This window comes from Tympanuchus pallidicinctus, unplaced genomic scaffold (assembly GCF_026119805.1).
Source record: "Tympanuchus pallidicinctus isolate F22 unplaced genomic scaffold, pur_lepc_1.0 scaffold17, whole genome shotgun sequence".
NCBI classification, from domain to species: Eukaryota; Metazoa; Chordata; class Aves; order Galliformes; family Phasianidae; genus Tympanuchus; species Tympanuchus pallidicinctus.
The window spans coordinates 18,473,068-18,494,865 of NW_026294690.1; the positions used below are offsets into that span (position 1 = coordinate 18,473,068).

General features: G+C 42.8%; 1 long non-coding RNA gene across 1 annotated transcript in view; it reads left to right on the top strand.

Annotated features, from left to right (window-relative positions):
* LOC128078601 (uncharacterized) overlaps window positions 1–19,586 on the top strand; it is a 44,586-nt gene extending 25,000 nt beyond the window's left edge. The window contains exons 2-4 of the long non-coding RNA XR_008205720.1: window positions 12,330–12,711; window positions 15,783–18,405; window positions 18,876–19,586. This is a non-coding gene — a long non-coding RNA (uncharacterized LOC128078601). The remainder of the gene's footprint in view (window positions 1–12,329; window positions 12,712–15,782; window positions 18,406–18,875) is intronic.
* Window positions 19,587–21,798: the final 2,212 nt, after the last annotated feature.

Sequence of the window (21,798 nt, forward strand, 5' to 3'; positions counted from 1 at the left end):
ATCCTACTGGGGGGGGAGAGGGTGTGTGTGTGTGTGCTCACAGCAGGTTTTGCTTATTCACGACTCCAGCGCTGTACATCACAAAGCTGGGAGATGAGGTCTTGGAGCAGTTTGTTGCTGGTTGAAGCGGTGTGGCTGGGAACAGCAACTCGAAAGCATTTGCCTTTCCATTTAAACCTCAGCACGGAGTCATGGAATAGCCAGAGCTGGAAAGGACCCCTAAGGACCATGGAGTCCAATTCCAAGAATGGATGAGTTGTTCAGTATTATTTTTTGCCAATTCAAATAAGAACTGTAAGCTAGATTGCAGCTCAGCGTGATGTCTACATATATCCATAACATAAAACACAGATGGGGAACTTTCCAGCTATGTATATTTTACTTGAAATAGCTGAAGTATGTGAGCGGTTATTTCAGCACAGGCTTTTCTATGCCTTGTTGAGTCTGGGTCTGAATGAAGAAAGTGGTTTGAAGTTTTGATTTCAGTTGGACTGACTGGATTCTAAAGCAGAAATTAAAATAGCTTAATGAAAACCCTTGAAACATACGCGTGTTTACAGCATTTTCAGGTGACCAGCTTAGATAAAAACAAATATTTTGACCCTTTCTTTTTCAAATACAACTTTGAATTCAATGATTTGAGCTTTGTGAATGTACCCTCTAACATTTCTCGTAACCCACCTGGAAACAAGCAGTTTATTCCTGTCACAGTCAAAGGACACAATTAAAACTACTTTGGTACAGCCAAGCAAAGCAACACCTGCGCTGCGGGCTGTCGGGTTCGCATTGGAAAATCAAATAATCAGATGAGTTGGTATTGCTGTGTGAGCATTGGAGAGGTGTGGACAAACCACTTCTCACCCAAAGCGATCTCCGACATCGCAGGCAGTGATGGGATGCTTCTCCAGGGCTTTTTCTTTGTATCTGTATTTGAGCTGACATGATGTGTGCAGCAGGGCTCACCTTCAAAGCACTGGGCCTTCAATCTGAGGGCTGCCGAGCTTTCTGCTCCCTATACGGACAAAGCAATTAGAGGTAACTCTTATTTGACCAGCTGGAAGGCACTGTTGCAGTCCTCCTTGCCTGTTGCCAGAGTAGGAAATGGTTTATAAAGGCCTGAGTGATACTGTATAAGGCTATGAGCAGTTGCTTCAGAATTTCCCATTTCTTCTACTGGAATGCAGCCGCACAGATGATACTCGGTGTTTCCAACTTGTTACTTTATTGCCTGCAAATCAAGCAATAAAACAGCTTGTGTGCTCAGCTTCAGAGGCTTAGGCTCAAGATGAGGTTCTATGCAATCACTCAGCGCTGTGGTCCTTTTGAGGGGACTCTGCTGAATTGCATTGCATCCCTTTCAGGGCTAAAGCAAACACGGGTGTCCTGGCTGAGCGAGGCTTTTTCCATAGCATACTTAAAAATCGCTTCTATTTTGACCACTCATCGTGTCATTATGTACCAACTCCTTTTCAGCAGTCAAAGGAAATTACTATAGTCCAAACTGCTGCATTATTGAGATAAAATACAACTTCCAATTCAGTCAGCTAATTGAATTATTGGCCACCTCAGCCTGTGAGCTATTGTGTGAATCAGCATGGAAGTGATTCACACTGAACCGCTGTGGGATGGCTGGAGAGGCAGCCCCAAGGATGCGTACGCTCCCAGCAGCTCAACCTAATTTTAACCAGTAAGTACAGAAATGCGTTTTTAAAGGTCTTGGCTTGCCCAATCAATAATACTCCCTTCCCCTCCTCCTTACTTTTTCATTTTTCAGCACTATTCAGCCTGAATTTGTTTCTGTGCCATGGGAGCCCTTCCTGCTAGTCCTGCTGTGTGTGATGGTGCTTTGCTGTCTCACTCATAAAAGCCCATTGGTGAAATTGATGGTTTCTTCTTCCACAGAAAGTAGTTATATGCTAGGACAGGTATCCTGCAGCCGTCTGCAGCCTTTGGGAAAAGTGCCATGGGATGTTTGGAGCTGAGCTCAGGAGCCCATTTTTCAGCTGGTGGTGCAGGGGCTGAGCAGAGCTCAGGGATGGCAGCTGCTGAGAGCAGTGTGTTCATTCAGGAGAGGCTGAGGCTCTCAGCATGGGCAGTGTGTGTGTTCCATGAGCATGTGAGCAGTCTGAACTCAGAAAGCATGAGGATTTGGGGAGATGCAACTGTTGAATGCCTCCTGAGTTCTGCTGAAGTGAGAGCTGCTCTAAAACTCAGGGAATCAGTAGGCTTTTCCCGACGTCCTTAACACTCACTACACTGTTAAACTGCTCTTCTCTGTTGCTGCTTCTCATACAATATTTGTTGTTTTTAACGTTGTTGTAGCAGCAGTCACATCAACGAGACCTTGCTGAGTGTTTACAGGCTGGTTTCTTCTTCTGAGCCCAACTTTGCCTGAGCTGGTGAGTGAAGGCAAGACCTTCTGGAGGTGCCTGTCTTTCTCCATTGGCCACGCAAAGCTACTGCAGCTACCACTGCGATGGATGATTCCTGCTGGCTCTAAATGAATATAGCTTTGAGAGAATACTGCTGGGATTTGCAGATGGGCATACAAGTTATTCTGCCTTTCAAGGAGATCTTTCTAACTTGCATCTGTTGCACTTTGTTCTTACTTTCTTCTTTCTTAGAAAGTGATTTCAGCTGCAGGCTTTACTGCTGTTCTGTGCTCACTGCCTTTGGATGTAACAGTGGGATTATGGAAATCTCAGGTAGGAAATGGTACTTCTGAACAGGATCTATTTGGTTCTGTTTCTACCAGAACCCACTTATAGAAAGTATAGAAATCACTTTCAATCTTACAGCTCTGATTGTCTTCTTGGATTGTCGCTTTTGAGTGAAGAAATGGATTGGCATCGATTTTTCTTTTTTTTTTTTTTTCTTTCACATCAGTTTCCAAGTTTTTTGTGTCAGTTTGATTTGACAGAAACTCAGATCAGCCTTTATTATTTTTTTAGACTACTGACAGTTCAGTGTCTGCGTGATACTGGGTAAGTTCTGTATGCTTCTGACAGAGATTACCCTGCCTTCCATTTCCCTTTCCTTTCCATACCAAGCTGACTCCAAGGGGACTGAATGCAGGTTAAGGCGTATGGAGCTTTAAGTACAGTAAATGAAGTGACTTGGATTTCTGGAGCTTTGGCAGCATGGCTTTCCTCTAGCATGCACCTCTTTCCCAAGTGAGGGCTCCAGGGCCTCCTGCCAGTCATCAGCCTGCAGGTTTAGGGTGGGTTTTCTCTATCTGTCTTAAAATGATGATGTTTACTTCCAAATGTGGCCTCTGAGCAATTTTAAGTCTGTTGCAGTGCATTTCACAAGGGTCAAACTCAAGCTTATGCCCACTGAAATTAATCTTGCTACCAATATCGCTCCCTTTATCACCATTATTTAGGCTCTGTTCACTGCAGTATTTCAGTTTGTCGTTGTCTTTAACACCCAGTGGGTACCTCTCAAATTCCCCACTGTGAATTAAGTAGCACAGAAAAAGTCCAGGTGTATTCAAAGCGCATTCCCGTGCATGAAGAAAGCGTCAAGTAATCATCGGTGTGAAACACGTGCTGGAAACATTAAGCTTGCAGGTGAGGTGTGTTCGAGCCCTGCTGCTCCTGGGTGCTGCTGCTGGCAGGAGCCATGTCACTGTGTGGCATCCCATCACTGTGGGACATGAGCCAGCGATTGCTCCAGCTCATGAGTGCATCACACCCAGTGCCTTTCGTGAGGTGAAAAAGAGCAGAAGTAAAGTCTGGTGCTAATAACCTTACTGGGGATCCAGCAGTGAATAATTTGCAGATTAATGGTTGGAGACAGTCCATGCAAGCAGCAGTAAAGGAGTGCAGTGCCTTGTTTAAATGCCCCACTTTTCATTCCTGGCTATTTTTCCCATAGAAGCATCCTCTCGTCTCCCTGCCTCATTGATTCACCGTCTATTTGCAAATCACATTTGAAAACGTATTTCTTCTTCAGTGGTTATAGACCCTAATTCCTTTTTTTCCTCTGCCATTATTTTAACTTTATAACTGTATTATGCAATTCTGCAAATCACTGTGGGAAATATTTTTTTGTGAATTACCCTATGTGGAATAAGGATACATCGTTCTGAACTGCATACGTAATTGATCTGTAAATTCTGGGTACCACATCCTTCACACAGGGTCAGGTTCTGGGCAAGAGCAAACTTTGTGTTAAACCATTCATCTGTGGAGAATGGGCTCAACCCACGTCAGTGCTGGGCTGTGTGTGGGGCAATGGATGCTCTGGCTGTTGTGAGGGTGTGGGGAAGGACTTGGCTTTCAGACTGGCAAAGAGCTGTGTGTTGTTACCTGGTCTTTGAGCAGAGTTTAGCAATAAGCAAGGCTGGCAGTATCTCTCCTGTAGCATAGAGAGCAGCATGGAGAGTGGGCATCATAGAGAGACATTTCAGATGCCAGTTGTCTGTTGTAAGGAGTTCTTGTGGAGAGTGTTGGTAGGGCTTTTCCTGTGTGCACTCAGTCAATGTTACAGAAATCAGACCCCAGTGGCACACAGAAACAAAAAGGGCAAAGGTATGATTCACTCCAAGTCATGTTGGATTTCAGTTACTTCCTCATAGATGACTTATTGGTCAAGGCTTTGAGTATTACAGATACTGTGCTGTAGTACCCTACAACTCTTTTTTTTTTTTTTTTTTTTGGTGGGGGTGAATATGAGGTGTAAATGTGCAATAAGTAATTTGGCATGTTCTAGTAGACATTCGACTATTTAACTTAAGTGCAAGGTCAATTAAGTTCAATCTGATTTTTTTTATGCATGTGATAAGATACAGTCATTTTTTTAAAATCAGAATGTTAATCAATTTTATTAAAAATACATGGCTTTCCAAGTATGTATGGGTATCTGTGTACTTGCATTTAGTTAGGCCCGTGTCCCTGAAAATAATACACCTTTGAGTAATTAGGAAAGGCAAAGCTCAAGAGCCTATTGATGGCCACCATGTTGCCAGCAGGATGCTTTCTGTAGAAGCATTTAATGCATTCAGTGCTTGTGATGATGCAGTTGTCCTGATCCCTTAGTGACAAGCTTTGCAACAGAAAAACATGTGATATATCTTGGCTCTTCAAGTTTGTTACCATTTGGCTTTGCTTGTATGGAAGTGCTGACTGTCAGTCCATGTGAACAGGCAAAAGGAGAGACTTCTATCTCTAAGAAGATAGAGATGAGGACTTCAGGGCATTAACTGCAAGAAGAAAAAGGCTGTCCCTGCACAGTCATGGGCTTTTCCAGCCTTCACCAATTTGCAGCTCTGGGATTTTCCAGTCTTCCAGTCTTCCTTTTAATGCTCCATTTAGGCACAGCACAGGCAGGCTTTATTTCCCCACCTTGTTCACCTTGATCTTGACCCAGAAAGGCAATTATTTAACATTCCAAGGACCTGTTAAACATTGACGTCCTCATGGAAGATAGAGCAAATCAGATGTTTTATAATGCAGATACATCTTGGTGGTAATGATCTGAGATCGAAAGGTTACAGGTGGTGAGGAGCCAGTAGTGATTCATGGAGCTGTTTGTGCCCTTGAGATCTCTCTTCAGCAGGGTCTGATCCCTTGTGAAACATCTGGAGATGAATCTGAGGTTGTCTTCAGTTCTTATTACAGACTGGTGATAAATTCAAGCCAGCCTTGGGGGTTCACACCTGGAGTTCATGTTAATCCATGTCAGAACACACTGCATGTACAAGGATATTTGTCCTTGTCCGATGGCCCTGCTCTGCTACTCTGATTACTGCAGTGAATTACAAGGAAAAAAAATGCAGTGTTTTTCTTTTGATGGATGAATGAACTTTTTTCTTTTTTGCCCCTTTACCGACCAGACTGAAGGATGCATTTGATCAACAGGAGTTCATTATTTAAAAGGTAAAGGAAGATTCATTTCAAAAGCAGAGGTTCTGAGCGTTCACAACTGGCAGGAAGGCAAATTTCCTCAAACTCTGTGGGCCTTTATCAATATGCAGCTGAGTAGCAAATGAAAATAGATAATGCAAAAAAAGTTACGTTGCTTTCGCTTTTCTTTTTCTTTTGTGTGTGTTCTTTCTGAGAGAATAATATGGCCTTACAAGTCAGTAAAGGAAAGAAGAATAAGAGGCTGGAGTTCTGGGCTTTTTTGGGGGGGGGGGGGGGGTCAATGTGGTTTACTCATTTATATGCCATGTTGCATCTGTTCATCAAATCAGAGCCATTCCCATGGGGAATAATGCAAACTAGTAAGCTCAATACTGAAATCTACTCAAATCTATCAACCACTTTTTTTTTATTTTTTTCTTGCATGTAAGGGTATGTTTATTTAACAAAGTATAAATGAAATATACCTTTAAAGAGTACAGTGATCAAAGACCTCTTTAGTTATGGAAACCATACCAAGCACAGGAAAACAACAGCCAGCTACTGAACTATGCTACTCCTGGCATACTGTAAGAATGTGGGCAGACATGCTGCTATGGGCATGGGTTAAAGCCTCCAAATCTTTTCTCTCTTCATGAGTTTTGAGTCTTTCAGAGCTTCCACTCAAAAATTCATTAAGAAATAACCATTTGAGACAGAGCTCTGCCCAGCTGGCATGTTGGCTACCAACCCTTTCAGAAATAGCATTTAAGGGCTTTCACATGTTTGCAAACCAACTCCTCTTGACATGTGTGAAATTTCCTTCCCTCCTCCTCCCATCCCACTTTGTGCATAAAAATACCAGGCTGTTAATCCTAGAAAGTACTGATGCATTTTGAACATTTGCTTCAGGACTGCTTTTGCTGCAAGTGTCGCCCAAGGAAGTAACACACAATTCCAATGCAGTGTGTAGAAATTATCTGGAAAAAGCTCCTTGTGAAAATCATAGGAAGTGGGAAAAGTTGAACTTTGGAGGTTGTTGCAGCTATGCAAGACGGTTGGCCTTTCTTTCATTCTTTAGGGAACTCCCCAGTAACTGACAGATGTTAGAATGCTGTCGGTTGACTTCTGGGTCAAATCCTCCATGTGCCCTTTTGAAAGTGTTGCCTCTATAAAACAATACTGCACTTCAATGGATATTTAAGTTACACTGAAAATTAGCAGCAGCGTGGTGTGCTGTTACTGAATGCTTTATTTTGAACCTTGAACACTTTCAGTACCTAAAAACATGTGGGAAGTGTGACGATGGCACTTGGCATGTGACCACTGGATCTTCCTCTTGAAATTCCCATTCTTGGTTCCTATGCAGGGCCACTTCTCCTCCACACACTTGTAAAGGGCTGGAGGAGGGTCAGGGTTCTTGGGTGCAGTTCTTCCTAATTGGTTGATCACCTGCTTTTGTTGAAACTGATCCATCCTTCTATGAAGATAGAAGTGAGAGCAAGGTCTGGGCTGGGCTGAACGCCAGCAAGGCACTATGCTTAAGCAGTGAGTACCACAATCTTGTTAATAAGCACCACCTTTTGAATTAAGCTCGTGTTTATAGATACATGGCATGCTTAAATGTTAAGTGGAATTGATTAAAATCCTTGTGAGGTTCTGTCAAAGGCAAAGGCTCAATAATAAAGAATTGTGTGTGCTTTCAGCACTGTGGTTACTTTTAGAATTTGGTATTAATCTTAACTCACTGAGAGAATATGGCATTAAAACTGTGATAGTTTTGCACCAATAAATATTTTCCACTTGAAATAATAGCTGTTGAACAAAACAAGATACAGGGAGGCATTACTACAGACTCTTTAACGCACCAGCATTAAGTCAGTACAAAAAAAGATGTATCCCATCTCTGTATGACCTACTGGAGTGCTTTGTTTCATGCCCAGTTGCTGCAGTCTTCAATTTGGGTTATGTCTGCAGGTTAAAATTCTGTATTCTGATCTTTCTAGTGGATTCCTATCACTATTTTATGCACACATTACCCTATCAAATTCTGGTTGCTCTATTGTTTTTTTTTCTGAGTCAACCTTACTCTCTTAATAGAGATACTGAGATTTAACAATTTTGCAAACACACAAGCATAGAGGAGTATTATTACTCATTTTTAAGTAGTCAATCTTCTCTTTCCATCTGTCGCTGTAGATTGTATCAGTCCTCTGAGCATCCACTGTACATTTCAAGGAGAGTTGTTGAGGAGGTATGATCCCAACAGATCCTGCACAAGAACAAAATGGTATTGTTCATATTTAACAACGTGGAGACAAGAGTTAATGTGTACTTTAGCTGCCTAAATAGGCAGCACGCTGACTGCCAGCTGTTTTCTTTGGAAATGCTTCACTGTGTTGTCTCTGCCCTATGTTAGTGTTACGCAGGTCTCAGAGGGAAGAGAAGAGGGTAAGATTTATCTTTTTATATTTCCTTGCCTTTTAGATCAGGGAGGTTTTAGTTCCATTTCTGTCAAATGTTCTGACAGGTGTTCTTCCTGCAATCCTTCATAAATAGTTCTCAACATCTGTGTAGCGTTCACCTACCTGTTATTTTCCTTTTAAGTTTTGGTCTTAATTAGGACCCATGTAGACATCTATTTATCTGGTTGTGAAGAGCAGCTGCAGAGTAGAACATTCCCTCCCATGGAGGTAAACTCAGGAGAGGACCTCCGGGCAGGCAGCTCTGTGCAGATCCTTTGTCAATCTCAAGCAATTCCCCTTTAAATCATTTATTTGGAGGTGGCGGGGAGATGCACGAAATCAATGCCATCTGTGTGCTTCTGCAGTGACGTTAATCGAGCTCTTCTGTCAGGTAACTCTTCCCTATGGGCCTCCCTTCAAGGGAATTTTCTAGTTCAAAGGCTCTGCAGAAGCCCAGTGCAGCTCAGCGAGGAGCAGACTGCTGACATCCCCAGCTATGGCATCTCAGCAAGGCTCTGCTGTAGCCAGGAACCAGCTCAGCCTGCCCAGATCCCCATCCGTGGCCTTGAACTCTTCCAGCAATGGGGCACCAACCCTCTGGCAGCAGTGCTGGGGCCTCACCACCTCTTTCCCTTTCTATTTTCTCTTTATGCCTCCAGCGTGTGCAGGGCATTTCCTTCCAAACTGTTCATTCTGATCAAGGTGCAGTTCACAGGAGCAGCCCATGACTGACAGCATCCCTTGCTGGAGAGCATCCCAGAATGCAGTTGTTATACACACACTGGGGCATGCCTCCCTGAGATCCTCCTGTTTGTTGGACTTCGTGACTTACTTGGAATTCAGATGGACTTGTTCAAACTCAGAAATGCTTCACTGCCTTCTGCTGGAGAAGTTATTGAGAACAGAAATTGGGAAGGTGTAGCAAAATGCTAACTGGAATTGATGGCTTGAGCTGCACAGCCCAGTAAAGTGATAATTAGGGCAACAAAATTAAACAACACAATGTTAACAGAGAATGGAGAGGTGAAATAAAAGGCTGAAGATGCAATAAAGGGGAGGATGGTGTCTGAATCCAGCATCGTGACTTCTTGGTTCAGAGGGAATGAGAGGTGAAGAGGGAGGAATGGTGGCAGTCATCACCTGTCCATGTCCTGGTCCACAACAGAGGTGTCCTCACTGCTCCTCATCCCTTAGGCCAGTGCTCTTACCGGTGTGGTTTACAACAATCTGTACTCTATGAGTTAATTTTTATGCCAGAAACGGGAAAGTCTGCCCACGTTATCGGTATTGGTTGCTTCTTTCTAATTAATCATGTTAGGTTGATTAGAGCCTAATATTCCCAACTTGTTCCTGTGGAAGAGAAAGGTTTAATTTCAGGTGATTATTCTACTTAATGAAAGTTTTACAAGTTGTGTTAAGGATCAAGCAGCTTTAAAGACCGTGTTATCTGGTAACTACTGTTATGTGTTAGAACTAGAACACAGAATCACTTAAGTTCTGCATTCTGTATGTTCATCACCTCAGGACATTTTCCAGGCCATGAAATCGGTGCATCCCAAGGCCAACTATAACTCATAAAGTACCACAATGGAATGGGAGTATCCTTCAGTTGAGGTGAGTGTTCTGAGTGAGTATTTACTTAAGGAAGAGTACAGTTTGCTTTTTGTCTTTTCATGAAATTGCCTTCTTCAAAGCCAATGAATTTGTCAGGATGAGTATTTGTAGACACAGGAGGCAACAGGAGAGAATATTTATGGAAAGTGAATTTGAAACCTAAGCTCAAATATTAATGTTAAAATGCTAAATATGCATTTGTTTTCTAACCAATGAAGCTATAGGGAGCATTGCACACAACTTGAACAGCAAACCTGAGCCCCACTGTGAAATGAAATAGTGGATGGTAGCATTTAACTGCTCATAAACCACAGACATTATTTTACAGGGTAAGTAATTATATACGATACTGTCTACTAAATCATGTACTTGATAACTTTATATGACCCTAGGAATTTGAGGAGAAGGAAAGATTGCTCATATGCTACTGAACTGCAATCGGATTCGTTATTTGTTACCATTATTTCATTCAAATAATAACTGATTTAGTATTATTTTACTCATAGCTTCCATGGCGATCCATACGCATTTCAACTGTCTGCAATAATTAAAATAATTATTTTGACTCAGTGCAAATAGGTTTTGTGCTTTTTTGGGAGCTTCTTTACAACTGCACGAAGAACCGAGCTGCTGTAATGTGATAGAGAAAAAAAAAACCAACCCAAAATCTCCTGTTGGTCCTTCTGATGGGAAAGATGATGTGTGGAAAGATGGCAATGTTTTAGATTTGAGTAAAGAATGGGAAAATGGATTGGTAACAACTGAAGCAGCTGCTCCTTCCCTTGCATGTTTTTGTTTTTCTTTTCTGTTTCTTCCTTATTTTTCTGGTTGTTTGTAGGGTTTGGTTTTAGGATTTGTTTTGTTTTGCTTTTATTTTCTTTTAGCAGCTGCCAGAAGAGACACCTTTGGGAGTTGGGTAGTTTGACATTCAAGGGGTGATAAAATGGACATACTTGGTCGGAAAACTTCCAACCCTGTTCTCTATCCAGCCTGGCCCCCTGCCACTGACAGACAAGTTTGCTCATAGGAAGAGATTTCTTTTTTTCCCTGGCAGCTTTGAGGATTTTGTCTGTCTGATTTTTGACAAAGTCAGGATCAATGTTCCACCAGACTTGCTTATGTCTCAGAGCCTTCTCATGGGACTGCCATTGCCTCTATCAAGGTGGATGAATTCTTTTTATAGAAAAGCAACCAAACTTTGGACAATGCTTTTTCCCTTAGTAAAAAACAAACAAACAAAAAAAAAACCAGCATCAGTCTGCCATTCTACTGGCTATGGATCGTATTCACATAGATTATTTAATGTTTTTATTAGCCCTTGGTGAATATAAAATCCCTAATATTTTTTGACTTCTACAGAAAAAAGGATATTGCTCTTATAATTTGGGTTTTCCTTCTGTCCTCTACTGTAATGTGCTGAGATTACCAATACTGTGACCTTTATTGTACTTCATCCTTTCATTTCCTGATGCACTGCTCACATCTCATCACGTTACCCTGTCATTAAGGCCTTTTTTTAATAGGTACCATGATATTACTTGATGAAGTTTGAGCTACAGGACCAGCAGTTGGTTGGAAAGGACCTGGGGAGGTCTTGAACACGAACTCAGCCTTGGGTCAGGTTTCCCCAGGTTGTGCTCATGTAGGTTTGAAAGATCTTGAGCTCCCACAGCCTGCTCATGCCTGCTTGTCTCTGCTGTAGAAAATGTCCAGGTGGAAAACCTGCCCCTCTCTGAACATCCTGGCCCAGCGGTGTGATAGGGATGGCAGCTCCATCACTGAATCCAGTCCCTGAACCCCGTGAGTACAATTAACAAGGACACAATTTTGTCTCTCCATTTCCTCCGGGCGTTATGAACCTGAAAGACAACCTTTTGCAGAATTTATGATTCCTATTTGTAATTCAGAGCTATTCACTCAATTATATGTGCCTGGCTTTGTTAGAGTGCAGGAGCTTAAAGGCATCTGTTCCTTAGGCTTGCAACCGCTGCCTTCCCCCAGGATGCTTTACCTGGTAATAGGATTTTATTCTATTTTTCTCATGCAGTCCCTGAGTTAAAGCACACAAGGACATCAGCCATGTGAAATGCATGTCACACCTCCCCAAGTCGGCATAAATTCTTATTCCACAGAAATGCCAAGAGGCCAAAACAGGACACGCAATTTTTCTTTCACTAGGAACTATACGTGTACAGTCCAGATTGTCTTGCAAGAGAATTTAAGACCAGATGAAAGAGAGGTAATGGAAGAGCTGGAGACACAAAGTAAATGCTGCTGATTATACACACTCATTGGCTCGCAGTGGACTCATTATATCTATATGGTGTTACTGCTGTATCATTTTTACACTGTATATATATGGATAAATATTTATGCATAGTTCTCATTGTCGGTTTTATTCTAGGAGTTGTTACGACTGGATAAACACATTTGTACACCCCCTCTTCAGAAGTGCTGTCAGCAGGGGACTGCAGCAGCTCTCTGAGCTCATCCAGGGACTGATTGGAATTCCCTGCTCATAGCAATAGCAGGATCAATATCATTATTGTTAATGGTCGCTGCGTGTGTAGCTCCAGATGAAAACAGCTACCACGTGTTGGGTTGCTCTCAGCCAAGCCATTCCAGCACCATGCTCTTGCTGTGCCCAGCTGAGCGTGAGGACGTGGCACAACAGCCCTGCCGTGTCAGTGGTGGGGATGCGTGCTGCAGTGAAGTGTCAAGCTGCTTCCACAGGCTGCCTGGATAGCACAGCTTCATTTCTTGCTATGGAAACAATACAGCCAAAGGTCAGTGGAAGAAGTATTATCCTTTTATGCATTTGTATGTGTTTGTTTTTTGGGTTTTTTTTTTTTCTTCGAATATGTCAGAGATGCACAAAGGCATTGAGATGCCCAAGAGTACAGGTGAGTATGTCTTAGGATTTGGGTATGTGGCCCTGTGTTTGTGCTTAGCATACCTTTAAAGTTTTGAAATGCATGCTGCTGTTCCCCAGTCTGGCTCTTGTACACTGTATTGCAATTTAAAATGTGCATCCGACTCCAACAGATGCACACAGTTCATGTAAAGATAGTTTTTCCTTATAAATACATTTGTCTTTGCTCAGTGTGGTCGACAGTCTTGGTTCACCAGAGTGCCTAAAAGAAAGCCATAATAATCAGCTGTGTAAAAGTGATTTTGTAGTACAAATTGGCTTGCTGGGACTGAGAGAATGTTTTGATTGTTATTTTCTCAGTGGAATAGATTGATGTGACATCTGAAATGACAATCAGGAATAGATTCTGAACTGCCACCTTCGTCTCTTAATTACTACGAGTAATTCTTTTGAACAAAATATGGTTATCATCGAGTTCATTCTGTCCCAGTGAGATTAAAGAGTGCTTAAATTTCACTTCTTTTTGCTGTCCCAGGGGTGGTATAATCCCTGTAATTACATCATATTATCCACTGTTATTCATGTATCATCTCTAGTGATACTGGGATCTTCTGCAGATCACTTTGAGTGTATTAGACAAGTCTTGCCAATACACTTCTCACTCAACAGCTGAAGATTGCTCTTGTGGAAGCTGCTACTTTGAGTGATATAAAGCTCCCCTCGTTGCTTGTTGAGTGTATGAAAATACAGTCATATTCTGGGCCTTGCTATTTTCAAAATATTAAAAACACTGAGTGTATGAAGTTGCTGTATGCTGTCACTCTCACTCATGAATTTAGTGATGAATGTGAACACTGCACACAGATGCATGTGGTTGTCATACAGCTATAGTGCAGACAGCATGCAGTGAGTGCTGGGAGGATTGCTGTGCATGTATGGGGAGATGAGTGTTAGACTGAAGGAGAAACTCACCTGCCCTCTCTACTGCCTTGCAGTATGGCACCAGCAATGGCCATGCCTGTCATGTCCCCATAGCATTCAGTTTTTATGATGATTTCTTGCCTATTCTGTACCTCCATTTATTTTTGTAACAGCTTCTTCCAGAACGTGGAACGTTTCCTAGCTATTTACCTGGCTTTCCCCATGACTTCAGTCACACACAGTTTTTGTTCAGAGCTGCAGATGTGAGTCCTTGAGGAAATATTGACCCACTCTTCTTGAACATGGACAAGCAGTCCCACCAGTTTTGGTCAACAATTGGCTGGTGTCTGGGTTTTCTTGCCAATGCAGCTCCAATTCCAGAGCTGGCTTTGGCTGTCCATGAGGGCCGCCCATCCTGTGCTATAGGGACAGCTCGTCCCTGACTCAGACCTTTCCCTCTGCCCAGTCACAGGAGCCCTGGTTGCTGAGTAATGTTTCATCGGGTCCAGACCCCTGCTGCTTTAAGTGTGCTTCACAGTCATTGCAGGATTAATTTTCACGGTTTGCTGGTAGCTTTCTAAGTGGAAAATGTGAGTTTCTAGCTTTGCCTTTTCAAGGTGTGCTTAACTCAAGCTTGAAAATTCAGGTTGTATTTGTCCTTTTTTCTTCTCCTAGGGACGTGGCACAAATACACTATCATTGAAAGAATTGGACAGAATCTTTCCAAAATGGTATTTTCCATGTACTCACCACAGGTCTGGTTTACCCCACCCCAGCATGTTGGGGTGCACTCGATCCCATGGTGGCTGTTCCAGCTCTGACAGCTGGAGGCTTGCTCAGACTGCTTGTGCTCCATCCAACGGACTGGAACAGAAAGCTCTTCTGTGGTTCTGGGAAGTTCTGTCAGAGAAAACAAGGCTGAGCAAGGCTCCTGAGGAGCGATGCTAACAAGCATGCTCCTTAAAGGCAATTAAGATAAATTAGTTGTGTGATAGCTTCATGCTGCAGCCTTGAGCTCTGTATGCCTTGGGATATAACAAATGGATTTCTCTCTGTTTATTAAGTCTGTAAGCCATCAGTAAATACACAATTGCAGTTATTGGCAGCTCTTCCCTTTGTATCAGAGAAGCTGGTGGTGAAACACATGGCTCAGGACACCTCCAGCTTTGTTTCAGCCGTACAGCAGTGACTGCTTGTTGTATCATTAGCACCTCGGCCTTGGAAACATCTTCCTTTCCCTTACTTCTTGCTGCAATCTCTGAGGCTCTTGTTATCCACCCCTGGGTGTTTTGGGATCTCCAGCGTTCTCCCAGTGGCTTGCTGGTGGTCAGAGAATTGTAACACAAGGAACTCTCTCACTGACTTTCAGTGATGGCAAATAACAGATCTTCACCCTGTGCCATCCCAGTGACTTTGGCACTGCATCCATTCATGCCACTCTGAAGTTCTAGTCTGAAAGTTTGTAATTCATCCAGTGTTTGCACTGTGCTGATGGGCTCAGCAGTGAATGTTACTTTCTTGCACATATCAGAGGGAGACAAGAAGGGAATAAATGGGCTTAAATAATTAAAGGAAGACCAGGGAAAGAGCGGTGAGAACAAGAACTCATCTCTGTTTCATGTATGGTTTGTAGACTTCCACGTGTTTTACAGAGAGAAAACAGAGAATGTCATTTAGATTATGAATTTATACATAGAATTCCCTACTGAAACCAATGTGTTCTTTTCACAAAAGGTGTCACAGTGGCAGATGTAAATTTCTCATGATTGACTGTAAGTATTAAACCCATCTTATGCTGCTGGAATGTCATCAGGCTAAAAAAGATCAAATATCTCCATTTCAGATAAGAAAACAATGGCAGAGAGAGGGAGGCTGAACAACTTTGAAGGGGTTTGAAGGTATGTTTTGCATGAAAGCAGTAGAGCAGGGAATAACTCCAAGTTTTTTTTCCAAGCCTTGCTTTCAACCTGACAGATCACAGGTCTCCTTGGGCCCTCATTCGTTGATGTTTGGTTTGTAAATATCTTAGTAAACAGATAACTTTTCAACTTTTTGTCTTTACAGGTTATCTAATGCTCTCATCACCAAAGTACACAACCACTTACTAGTGTTTTGTCATGCAAACATGCTCTCTTTTTGAAGATGTCAGCATGAATCTAACTTCCAAGAGCAGGATCACACTTCTGTGCAGCATGAGGACAATCAATGAAAAGCACCTTCCAACAGAGGATGGTTCCCTAGAAATGGTTTTGCCCAGTGACGCTGCATCTCAACCGTGATGCACCCCATGCAGGCAAGGAAAGATTTCTCCTCGTGGTGGTACGGGGTGGTGCTGGTGCTGGGGAAGTGGTGGGTGTGAGGAGTGCTGCAGAGGCAGCAGGGGCTTGGGGCAGGGCTGTCCTACATCCCTGTGCTCTGGTGGATGAGCACACTGTCAGTGCTCAGAGCACTTTCTCAAGTACTCGTCCCTTTTTCATAGGACACCTTTGGAGATGAAAGCCTGTGAATCTTCTTTAGCCACTCTGGGGAGCACAGCCTTCAGAGGACTTCTATAATTTCTCTAAACCTGTGATCAAATGCCAAGTAAATGAGCTAGGAAGCTGACAAAAAAAAAAAAAAAAAAAAAACAACCACAAACACACACACAGAAAAACCCTTGCAGTAACCATTTATGAAGACAGGTTTTCAAGGCAATAGCAGGAGGCTTTGTGATATGCCCTGTCACTGCTGGAAGGGTGATGTCATGGCACACTGGGCTCCTCAAAACCCATTGTAAAGCTACTCCTGAGACACAGCAATTACACTGACTGACACGCTGGGACTCAGATCTCCCCTGCTTAGTGCAAACTGTGTTGGGGCAATGCCTGCTGAGCCCAGCACATGCCTTCCAGTTAGTGGATCAGGCAGGGAAAGAAAACGTGCTGTGCCCAAGTTGCATGAGCTCCGTTTCCATGCTGCTGGGAGGGATGGATGGCTTTTAGCTGCTGCAGGAACGCTGCACAGGGACCAGCCTGGCCACCCCCAATGGGATAAATTAGTGCTTTATGCCCTCTTGTCTGCTGAGTTTATCGGTGTCTGTTGGTAATGCACAAGCTGCTTTGGAGGAAATTTATCACACGCAGAGGAAGGACAAGAGGATAATCTTAGAAAAAGGCTTCATCTGTGCTAGCAAATTAGTAAGACTTTGGGCTAGAAATTGACAGTAAATGTGCTGCCTCCAAATGCTGTCTATAAGTAAACTGAACCTATTAAAATAAATGGGCTATAAGTCTGTTAATATAACGTGCATTTGAGGATCCCACACAGCCCTTATGCAGCCACAGCTTTCATTCTGTTCGTTCTTCTTCAGCAGTTTCTTTTCTTAATCACCCCTCCTAGAGCTGCAGCAGATTCAATCCAGTTGTCACACATCCCATTAGCATTAATCGGGTCTTGGGCCAGAAATGAACTTCATCCCTTAGACTACAGTTCCGTGCTGCTTCAATTTACAAATTAAGCATTGCTGCAGAGCAGCTGTGTGATTGCTGCCACTGCATGCAGGGGGCAAAGCGAGCTGGAGGGAAGGGGACAAGGAAAGAGCTTTGAGCGCACAGTGGTTGGTTATTCTGCAGTAGCAGCCCCAGAAGCTGTGCATCTCAGATGCAGGTGAATGTATTTGCAAGAGTTTTTCTAATGTGGATTCAAGAGTAAATCAACCCATCGAAGATGGAGTGGGCCCTAATCCACTGCAGGAAGGTTTCTGAGGCAGGAATATGGGCTGCAAGGAGCCATGCTGTTGTACTTATCTCCCTAATATGAAAGGAAGATCCAAAAGAAGCAGGCTACTATAATTAAGAAAATGTTAAAACAACCAGTTACTCCTCCTGGAATTAGACTTGCTGCTTTTAAAATTTCATTAGATGGGAATCTAAGTCACAGAGAACATATACGTAATCACAACTACATAGTTCAAAGAGCCCTCTCAAAAGTGGGATGCCCAAAAGTATGACCTACCTTTGCTTCCATTTCAGATTTCCAGGGAGTTATTAAAAATTAAAGATGCCTTTAAGGAGCTTCCCAGAAAAACTGCTTAAATGTAGGACATAGTGTACCAGCAGGTTACAAACTGAAGCAACTTTTATGCAATATATTCTGCTACAAAGCAATTCTGTTCAAAGTATTTAAAGTATTTCAATTAAGAAAAATAATGGTCAAGGACAAACAACATTTTAGTTGGAGGTGATTAGATTATTTCTATGGTTACTGTGCTGAAGCTGCAGCTCGAATTAAAGTTTGAAGATCCACGTTACTTTTATTAAAAAATTGAAGCTAATGACCAATTTTTCCATAGACCAAAAAGCTCCTTTTAAAGGACGGGATGTAGAGGAGAGTTCAAGGCATGAGGCAGCTTGATCTGTTTGAAGTCCCTTGCATGTTTTTACAGAAAATGTCATGCTGGTTTTAAGAATTCAGCGTTTAGATCACAACACAACCAACATGGGTAGAAGTGTGTAAACACACCATCCCAGACTTCTGCATTCGGAGCCTGAGGGTTTGCTGTGTCTTTGGAGGGATGGTGCTTGTTGCCTTTTTTTACTCAATAGCTCTGAGACAGCATCCCATCACCCCTCTCCATCTTGTCAGTGCTTCAGGAACAAGGTGGCTTTCTTCCCTGCAATTGGTGGTGAGGCAGCACAGTGGTGCCCAGGTAAGCCGAATGTCTTGCTTTGGGTTTGGTTGGTTGGACTTGCAATAATTACTGCAAAAATGGGTCTTGCATGACCTTGAGTAAGCTGCTGTCTTTCAGTGCCTCTCCTAAAAGTAGATTTTTCATCTCTAATAAACTGAGGTGAAGCAAAACGGGATGAATGTATAATACTAGTACGTTCCTTCAGTATCCCAGTGGTGGCACAAAGGAGACACCAGGAAATGTGTTTCAAAGCTGCAGTCTCCTGGAACAGCACTGGAGTAACTGCAGTTGAGTAGAAGTGTCTGAAATCGCTGTACTCTTGTTTAGGGTTTGGGGCAGAAATGGATGCAATAGTTGTGCTTAAAAATGCTGTTTAAAGGTCATATTAAGATACAGGAAAAGAATAAAAAACAGGTAACATTTCTAAAGATTGTTAAGAAAGGATTTCATTTTAACTGTTCCTATTTTTCATCCCTCTTTGTCTCTAGCACTCTTACCAAGAACCACCATCTGTGTAACATTAAAAATAATCAAGGCTCTCATCTTTGTGAAGAAAGGAAATTAGCTGAAGCACAGTGGTTGCTCTTTTTGCTAAACAAACATGGGCAAAAGATGCCAAAAAGAGCAACCAAGGACCACTCTCTCTGGTGCTTACACTGGCAGTGCCTGGGCTCAGTCTCACCAGTGCTCTGGTGGTGCCCATCTCCAGCAGAGATGGGGCTGTGCTGCTGCTCCTGGCTCCACTCATCTGCTCTGAGGGTGCTGCAAAGAATTCCCCTGCATCAGCAGCTTGTGCCTTGCACAAAGAAGAAAATGATACAGCACAGAAGTACAGTTACAGAAATGGAAAGATAAAAGATGAAGTGAGAATACTGGAAACCAAGTCTTCCAGTGAGGCCTTCATCAGCATTTGGTCAGTAAAGGTGATGACGTGAGGATGAGAATGTTCTTATTTCTCATGAAAGCTTATGATGGTCAGTATTCATTCCCACTTCTTTTGGGACAGAAGTTGATGTCGGATGCCCCCTGCTTCAGCCTCACACTGGGACCTGGAGCACAGCTGGTGGCAGCACTGAGCTTGGCTTCCCCAGCCTGCCAGGTCCTCCTGCTCTTCTGCAGCCTCTGCAGTCACAAACCACCAATCAGTTTTGTCATTTCGTGCTCAAATTTACTTACTTACAATGTCACTTTGTTTTTACTGAGGTGCTGGAGATTGTTGGTTTTTCTTTTTCACAATTAAAAATTAAAAATGTTTTCTTGTAGTTATCATGACTGATTTGCAGCTTAATTGCTCCAGGCACCTTTGGATGGCTGCGGTTTGGTCAGCTGTTTGGAGAGGCGTACTGAGATATCCTAGCTCTCTGATTAGATCACTTTGCTCCATTAGGTCTTAATTCCAGTTGATATTTAGCAAAATATTAGCAGGGACATGAAGCTGCAGTGGGATAGAAATGAAGTGGCTGCAGGTGTGGCTGAGGCTGAGGGAAGCCAAAGGCGTTGCCAGCTTGGCCATCCCAGGGCTCTCAGGTGATCTGAGTTCCATCCATCAGCTCTTGAGGATGAGCTTCTGATGCTGCTCTTCTGCAGCTTTTGAGTGGAAATCTCATGGTAATGGGCTGAGAAGAGCTTGGCTCACGTGGAACTCGCTGGACTTTGGATGGTTTGTTTATTGTAAGTACTCAGACTTGTTAGGGAAGTTGAGTTTCAGTTATTATTCATTTTTCTCTCTCGCCCATTGAGGAAAATTTGGGTAGTTTTGAGATTTTTACTTACTATTCTTGTCAAACTGAAGTAAAATAAGCAGTAACAGAATAGAATTATAGCAGAATCTTCTGAAGTTTTCTGTAATGCAGACAAAAACGGTGATTTTTGTCTTACTGCACTAGCCACACTTTCCTGATGGTACTTTTCTCCCGATTCTGGATTTGAATGGAAACAAAAAGTAGTGTCATAATCTCTGTGCAGTCCTATTATTAAATTGTCAGATCACAGCCATATTTCTGGCCGCAGTGATTCAACTCCATTTCCACCTCCACACAGCTCAGCAGTGACCTTGACATTCTTGGTCGATGCTCACGTAGAGACTGCTTGGCAGGCACCGGTGCCAAGCTGTGGAATATAATTTCCTGACAATGTATGGTATCTGGGTGTGTAATTGGCTTCTGGGCTGTCCCTGCGCAGCTATATGGTCCTTTCCTGCTCCTCTCAGCAAGTAGTTTTTAATGACCACCAAACCATGAACCATCTGTCTGTACAGAACTCTGGAACCACACAACTGTTGCTGGTTTTGTGCACTTATATGCTCCTCTCAGAAATATTTTACATGAAATCCACTATCTAATTTTTTTTTTTTTTAAATTGACTGTCAGGCAAAGAGGAGTTTATTAATTAGTGGCAAATGTGGAATCATTAACATACGAGAGAACCCTAAAAGGCAAAATTGCATAATCCATGTCTGAAAGTAAAATCTTAAGCCACAACCAGGGGTTTTGAGCTAAATCACGTCTCTGGGGATGAAATGATGCAGGGAAGTAATGGACTTTAAAGATCCCCTCCCCTGCTCTTTGCTCTTGCTGCTTTGGCCATTACTGCCTGGGCAGCTGCCCATTTGGCCATTAATCCCTTTCCTGTGTAGGTGTGTAGGAAATCATTATATGTCGGTAGAGCTCTGGCTCTGTGTGCTAAGTATGTCATCCAGCACAGCTGGGACAGCATGGAGAGGAAAATGGGTTACACCAGAAAATGTCCTGGAGCAAGTGGAGTGGCTCATCAGAGAGCAAGGACCACTGGGCAGCACAGCTACAGCCCCGGCCTCGGAATGCACTAAAACCCTCAATTTTGTCATCACGGATCGCATCTCCAAGAGAAGCAGGTAAGTGGTTATTATTTCTGAAAAGGAAAGGAATAAGAGGCTAAAAATAGCCTTAAACAAAGTCCTGCTGCTGCTGTGGGCTGCATATCAGCTGGGATCGCTGCTGGGACAAGGGGGATTTTTGTCTGAAGTCTATTTCCACCCAAAGGATGACTTCCTCTGCTCCCCGAAGGGAAGAACATTTAGAATCGTGGTTATAGTTTTGGACTTGAGGTAATGAAAGAGCCTTCGTGTGCTAAAAGATCTGTTCTGCATTGTAGCTATGTTACCAACTTCTGCACTGGCTTTTTCATGAAAAATCAAGGCTCAGTACTCATTGTCACTGGAATATATGAAACAACAAAATGAAACCAACCAGGCAGCTTACTGATGAGAGCTGGGTCATATTCTGCCTTGTTCTTGCAGCTACCTCATTTTCAATTTTTAAAATATGCACTGATTTCTCTGAATAACTGCACATCATTAAATAAAAAAGAAAGTTGCAGTTTCAGAAGCACTAATGAAAAACATCCCTATCTGCTGTCGGCTGCCAGTGACAG